This window comes from Acomys minous (genome assembly GCF_964271855.1).
Source record: "Acomys minous genome assembly, chromosome: 6".
Taxonomy (NCBI): domain Eukaryota; kingdom Metazoa; phylum Chordata; class Mammalia; order Rodentia; family Muridae; genus Acomys; species Acomys minous.
The window spans coordinates 121,749,117-121,756,691 of record NC_140487.1 but is presented as its reverse complement, the minus strand read 5'-3'; positions in this window follow the sequence as shown (position 1 = coordinate 121,756,691).

Genomic DNA, 7,575 nt, shown 5'->3' with positions numbered 1-7,575 from the left:
AGAAAAGAAAAGAAAAAAGAAAGAAAACAGGCTGAGAAAGCCATGAGGAGCAAGCCAGTAAGCAGCACCCCTCTATCAGCTCTGCGTCAGCTCCTTCCTGCCTCCAGGTTCCTGCCCTGTTCCTGTTTTGTCTTCCAGTAATGAACAGCAACATGCTAAGCCAAAGCCTAGCACTCAGGGAGGGAGAAGCAGGTGGATCTCTTGTGTGTTTGAGGCCAGCCTGGTCTACAAAGAGAATCCAGGACAGGCAGGGCTATTATTACACAGAGAAACCCCGTGTCGAAAAACCCAAAATAACTTAAGTGTAAGACAAGTAAATCCTTTCCTCACCAAGTTGCTTTGGTCATGTGTTTGGCCACAGCAGTGGTAACCCTAACTAGGCCAGAGGCACTTAGGAAAGGTGGCAGGAACCATTCAGAGGCAGCTGGGCCAGACCACATTAACCTCATTTCCTTCCATTCTCCCCTCCACATTTTTCTTCTGCTAGGTCACCGTGCTGATGGATTAGGAACCTGTAGTAGATGGAGTGCGTTTACGTTTTGACTAGGCGTTTGACAATATATCCTTATGAACGAGGCAGAGATATGTGGATGGATATCTCTGTAGTTAGATAAATCCCCGAGGCTGAGTGCGCAGAGGGAGAGAGCTGATGGGCTCAGCTTGTCAGGGGCCGGCAAGGCAGCCTTCAGCAGCGCATTAGAACAAGCCCTGCCCTCTGCCCTTCGCCCAGCCAGACTATCTGTTATTAACAACTGCAGTACGGCAGCCCAAATGGAAGCTTTCACGTACCTCGGAGGAAGCGCTTCCGGAAGGACTGATAATTAGGATGCTCATGGAGTAGTTAGGTCAAGAGAAGTGAGCCTGGAGAAATGCAGAGCGATATACTCAGGTCTCCCAGATGCTGGCGTGTGACATGAGAGCAGACGCAGCTGTGGGTTTATGAATGACTTTAGGCTACCAGGTCACACACCTTTACCATTTGAGTCAGATGTATTCTGCTCACCCAGTGCGTAGCAGGGAATCCAGCTCTGGACACCTCAGGATCTTCTTATGCCTGTAGGGTTGGCCATGGGGAGCCCTCAGTCTCTTGGGTGCCAGAAGTCAAGATTTTAGCTAGGCCTATAGTCCTTCCATTCACCAGCTGAGGTCACCTCTCTGTGACCTGGTGCTGGGGTTCAGGCCTGGAATTCACCTTGCTTCTCTTTGTTGTTGTTGGGTTTTTTCTTTGTTTGTTTTTGTCTTTCAAGACAGGATTTCTCTGTGTAACGGCTCTGGCTATCCTGGAATTTGATCTGTAGTCCAGGCTGGTCTCGAACTCACAGAGATCCGCCTGTCTCTGCCTCCCAAGTGCTGGGATTAAAGGTGTACGCCGCCAACACCCGGCTCAACTTGCTTCTCTTGAAGGGTTCAAGATGCCCCTTCCTGCTCACAGGTACCATGGGCCTGTGGGGGACACTGGTTCCTGCCACCCCATACCCATTTCTGCCCAGGTTCAGTGAACTTTCCTTTCTGTAGCCTCTCCGTTCACCTCTGCTGCTCAGAGCTGCCCTCCTTCCATACCTTTGCTGAGCCCTTCCTTGCACAATGTCTCACCTGGAAGATCTCAGATGCTCAGGGCTGGAGGGGGAGGACCTGTGAACCCCATGTATGCTGTCGTACTTTCTGTATTAATAACCAAACCCACCCCGGGACCCGACCCTAGCCTCAGGCTAACACAGTGATGACCTTGGGGAAGGTTAGTGTGATCCAGAAGATGAGCAGGAAGGATGTGACAGTCCAGAACAAGGAGGCAGAAGTCCTGGCCATCCCTGCACTGGCCACTTTTCATGGTCTGGGTCTGAACCTGGACACCTTGTTTGCCTTGTAGAGAGTCAATGTGGAGACAGGTCCAGGGCATATCGTGGAAATATACACTTGGATTTGTTTCAGAAGGACCTTTGACAGTGTATGGAATGCAAAATGAATGAAGATAGAGTTGGAAGCCAACTACTCACACACACACTCTCTCTCTCTCTCTCTCTCTCTCTCTCTCTCTCTCTCTCTCTCTCTCTCTCTCTGTGTGTGTGTATGTGTGTGTGTGTGTGTGTGTGTGTGTGTGTGTGTGTGTGTGTGTGTGTTGCAAGGGTAACAGCTGCAGCAGACATTTTACAGTTCCTCAATGTGGGAACCATATTTTGAAGGTGTTACTGACAAACCAGATCTTGTCCAAGAAGCATTTGGAAGGAGGATGAGGGCACATAAAACCACATTGACTTGGAAAGGAGACACACACACAAAAAAAGTCCTGTCTTGGGGAAGAGGGATTGGGCTAGGTATGTAGTGTTCAAAGGGTAAAGCCAGGCCACGCAGATGCTATGTTCAAGCTCTTGTGTTAAAAAAGAACCTTTCTAGCCATGAGTGGAAACAGCAGTTGGGGTGTGTTCAAAACAACCCAGTGGGGTGGTGAGTTGCCTGTACCTAGAGGTATTCAAGAAAAAAGGTGGCTTTTTGGCAAGAACACTAGAGTTTGCCAAGAGTCACATCAGAGAGAGGTTGGATGAACCAACTGGGGTCTCCTAATCCTGTGAAATGCTTGTTCTGTTAAGAGTTTCTTCTCAGACCTGCCCCTGAGCGTTGGAAACAGAGGGCACAAGAAACATGTTGACGTTTCAATGTCTAATTGTCATCGCAGCTCTGACAACTGACATGCCCTCCCTGCTTTGTTTGTCTTTCAAAAATTATATACGGACACGCAGCCAAACGCATGTCCACGTAGTTGCCTTCACCCTCAATGGCCCTTGAAGCGAGGTGGCTGACAGCTGCTCTCCTCTGTGCCCACGGCTAATGGACTGTCAACCTCTCTCATTACTGGCTGCAGACCATGCAGGCTGGTGTAAAAAGTGTGCCTCTGGCAAGGACCTGCACTCGTGTCGCAGCCAGCTGACACTTGTGATGTGCTCTTTTTCAAATTGGGACAGCCCTCCCTTGGGGAATGACCAAGCCAAGACGGCAAAGGACCTGGTGAGGCCCTGCCTGAGGCCCTGATGGCAGAGCCTGGGCTCAGGAGGGAGCTCACCGGCAGAGGTAGGCAGTTGTAAGTGTGAGCCACTCTCCTACCTCCCAAGATGTAGAAACACTAGAGCAGCCAGGGGATGACTTGGTCACATGCTCCGGACCAAGCTCTAGGGAGGGTAACAGGAAATTGGTCTTGGCGCTGTGGTGTGATTAAAGTCACACTCCACTATTTCAGCCTGTGCACAATGCTGGGCACAACTGACCGAGGTGGGATTCAACAGCTAGTCACGGAGTGACAGGTATGGGACTGGCTAGACCCTGTGGGACAGGTTTGAAGACTGTGCTGACATGTCACATGGCTGGCTGACCTGGAGCAGTAAGGACAGGTGAATTCCATCAGGGTTGGATGTGGAAGGGAAAAAACGACAGTAACTGTGAATATCTCTTAAGGCCTAGCTCATGTTTCTGGAAGCCTGTAAATAATGAAGGTGCTGGATAAATTAGAGAGTGACAGTGATAAAGTTGCCGTTTATTACAAGCTTGCTGTGTGCCAGGTGTTGTCCTGAAACTTACATACATTGTTTTTGTTGTTGTTGTTTTGTTTTGTTTTTTTGGTTTTTCGAGACAGGGTTTCTCTGTGTAGCCTTGGCCATCTTGGACTCACTTTGTAGACCAGGCTGGCCTTGAACTCACAGTGATCCGCCTGCCTCTGCCTCCCGAGTGCTGGGATTAGAGGCGTGCGCCACCACACCCAGCTTTTACATACATTGTTTTAATGTTCCCAACAGCTCCATGAATAGGATATTGAGGCCTTTTTTTTTTCCAAAAGACAAAAAGCTGAGAAGAGGGAGATAATTAAACTTCCCCAAGTCACTCATTCAAACCTTAGCCTGTGCCCGTGTGAATTCTGCCCCCATGTCTTCCTGTCCTGTCTCTGCTTACCTTACAGCATCTTGAACATGAGGACCCCATCCACTCATGGGAGGTGTGAAGAAGGCAAAACAGGTGTGACAGTGGTGGAGGCCTCAGAGGACTGGAGTCCCACATAGCCTTCCCATGGCCGCAGTGGTCAATTAAGGCTCCCAGATGTAGGAGTGATGTCGCCAGAAGCCACAGGCCAGGAAGGTAGTTCCCCTCAGAGTGAGCTAAGCTGCCTTCCACATGACATTCCAAGAAGGGCAAGCGACAGCCTGAGACCAGGTGGCAGAGATGATCCTGTCTTAACACTGGCCTACGAGTATTTCCTCCCTCAAAGTGAGGTCCTTGGGGCCCTCTGTGATAAGAGAGAGGTAAGTCTACATTACTCTGGGCGATGGAGTCAAAGTTTCAAGCCAGATCCTGTCCATCTTTGATGACTGCTCACCTCAGCTGGAGAGGAGGGTCCAGTCTCAAGTTAAATTTGGGCTCCCGCCCTTCCATCTGCCCTCAGTCTTCTCGTTTTTCCAGTACTCACCAGGCCATTGAAACAGAGGGCGGTGGAAACAGTGGCTGTGCCTGGTGAGAGTGCAGCCAGCCACCAGGGGCCCTTGAGTAAACCTTCAGCTGGAGGGATCAGGATTTGCTGGACCCATGAGAGTTACGTGGGTGGAGGCTGTGGGGACACTGCCCCGTTAGGTGAGTGTGTTTGCATTAGGGAAAGATAGTCCTATAGTCAGCTATACAGCAGAGAGCCAGAGCTGGCGCGCTGAAGGTAGACATCAGCTGCTGATTGCAGCCGACCAGGAGGGGCTTCTGGGAAGAGATGACCATGAGTAGAGCTCAGGGTTGCTAGGAAAAGTTAGCCAGGAGAGGTGCTTGGTAGCCTGGCGGGCCTGTCCTCACAGCTGGAGAAAACCCCTGCCTGCTGCTGAGCCCAGCCTTTGGCAGTTTTCCTTCGATCTCTTTGGTCACATAGCCAGACAACTGTTGTGTTGAGGCAGATGTGCCTCATCCCTGCCAAGGTCAAAGATGTGCCACATCCCTGAGAAATGAGTGATACCTTGTTGAGAAACAAGCAGAAGGGGATGGTAGCACATTTAATCAGTCCAGGCTGCCAGTGCCAAATCCAGATGCGTGGCCTTGAGTGATGAGGCCCGGGGAGAGCATCGCAAGAAGCAAGCTCCCGAGCCTGCACCTACTGAGAAGTGGATGTGGGGTCCGTTTCTGTTGTCCCTGGCTTTCTACTATTTTGTCAGGCCACCCAAATGGTTGCTACACGCTGGCATCAACACACGCTTTTCTGTAGCAACCAAGGACAACCCATTCAGAGCTTTTCTTACAGGAGAGAGCCAAGCCTGTTTTTTTGTTTTTGTTTTTTGTCCAGGTGGGAAAATTGAGATCCCTAGCCTCAGGGCCAGAGGCTGTCCCTGTGGCTTCTCATCTAAATGTTCCCCAGTTCTGGGGCCCACCTGGAGCAACGCTGGGTAAAGAGGCTGTCCTATACCTGCAGAGGGCCTTCTGGGATCTCCTAGGTTCCAGGCCACATCTTGGGGTATAGTCCGAGGTCAACAAGGCAGGACTATCTCCAGAATGCCCGAGTCCATTTTACCAGAGTTGTTAGTATTATCTTTTAACTGTGCATGTGCACATCCATATGAGACCATTTGGATGTGCACGGCCCCCCCTTAGTCTGAACTAGGACAGTGTCCCAGGTATTTGGTAAGCATCAAAGATTCTTGGAACCGAATGCAATGAGCTCTACCTTGTAGAACAATATCAATTACCAGATAACCAATCTCCATGCAGTTTGGCGGGGAGGGGTGGTGGCGAAAAGCAACCACAGGGCTGTGAGCAACTGATAGCCCAGAGCATCTCTAGGCAGAGGCAGAGAGATACAGCTGTTCTTTATCCTGTCAGTTCAGAGCTGTTGCTGGCTGGATGCAGGGCCTGGCTGCTCTGCTGAGAAGAGCCGTTCCTCCCTGAAGAGAAACTGCAGCAGGGGACAGGATGAAGGCGAAGATAGGCAAATCTCTCAAGAGAGGCAGAGCCTGTGTAATCTGCGCCGCAGGCCATGTGGTAGATGCCATGGAGCTGGCTCAGCAAGAGCTATGAGAAAAAGCCCTGCCTCCTCAGGAGGACCTGTCTCCTGAGGAAGCTCGGCTCTGCCCTGGGAACCTACTGCCTGCCCCGGGACTTGGGGACATGCATCTCTCTTATTGGTGGAGTAATAGCAGCCTGTCACAGCTACACACCAGTCATGAAAGCCAGGGTTTGGGAGGATGACTTGGGTCTCTCACCCAGTGCCCTTGTGTCCTGAGGAGACTATATAATTTGAGCCAAAACGGGTCTGAGGGATTAGGTGACTCCTCCAAGGTCACCTAGCCACCCAGTGGCAGTACCACACAGAGCTCAGTTCTCCGAACCCTAAATGCAGCACTTCATTGGTTAAAGTCTTTTCTTTGCCACTGCTCCCCCTTTTGAAGGCAGGAGGGGAGGCATGATTTTTTTTTTCTAATATAAATCTCGTTTTCAATTTAAATGTTTCAAAATGTTGAAAGAGCCACAGCTGCCACTTTTGCTATTGTCTCTTCCTTCTTCATCTGTCTTTCCCCTCCATAACCCTTTTCTCAGTTCCCCTCAGGAACCCCCTTTGCTCTCTGGCACCTAAACAGCTTCCCAAGCTGGCTGCTCTAAGAGTTAAGAGCATGGGAGAAGAGGCAGGGCACAGGAGGCCCACTAGAGAGAGGGATGACAGTAGGCGGCTGCCCCTGCAAGTCACCTCAGCCATCCCTGAGATCTGCAGCCAGTTTCGGGGCTGCAGCAGCCTTGGGTGGAGACACCTACAGAAGTGCGTGCTGACACATCGCACCCTCCGGCTTTCAGTTCTTCCGCCCTGTCACCTAGATTGAGTTCATGCAAGCTGATTGTCACAGTTGAGCAATGCCACGGCCCAGTTTATTAACGAGGAAATGGAGGATCTTCCAGCAGGGTTAGCCCCTTGCAGCTGCTGTCCTCAGATCCAGCACAGCAGCAGCGGCAGAGCTGAACCAGTGCTCTTTCCACTCCGTGCTCCGTCCATGCTCTGTAGCATGGGCCAGCAGTCCTTCTGTTGGTCCTCAGCCTCCCGAAGGCAAGGACTGAGGCTGGGAGATTTGTGGCTTCCAGGACCCTCTTGAAACTAGAGATCAGCCCCGCCAGAAAGCCAAATACAACCCAGAGGCCAGCACGATCTGCCTCACAAGGCAACAGTGGCTAGAGATGGCTCCCCGGGTGAGGCTAACTGGCAACAAGTGAGGAGCCACTGGTTAGGAGATAATCTCCCTGAAAAATGATGATTGTCAGTTGCTTCCACAGCTGCAGGACTGCATCTGAGCCCAGTGCTGATGGGTGCGCCACCCCCAGATCCACATTGTCGTTGGCTTGTTGCAAAAACAGATGTTACTGTTCTCTGTTCCTGTCTCTTTGTCCCTAATAGGCACTTAAACATTGGAAGGGGAGCCAGCAACGGAGACAGAAATCATGTGACTAGTCAGGCTTTTTCTGGAAGGCTAGGCTCCTGAAAGACTTGGGGTTTGGGAATGGGTGTGTGGGAGGACCAGCCCCTGCCCTGAGAGCTTCTGGGAAAGCCCTGGGAGAAGCTACCATGGTGACAGTGGGCATTTG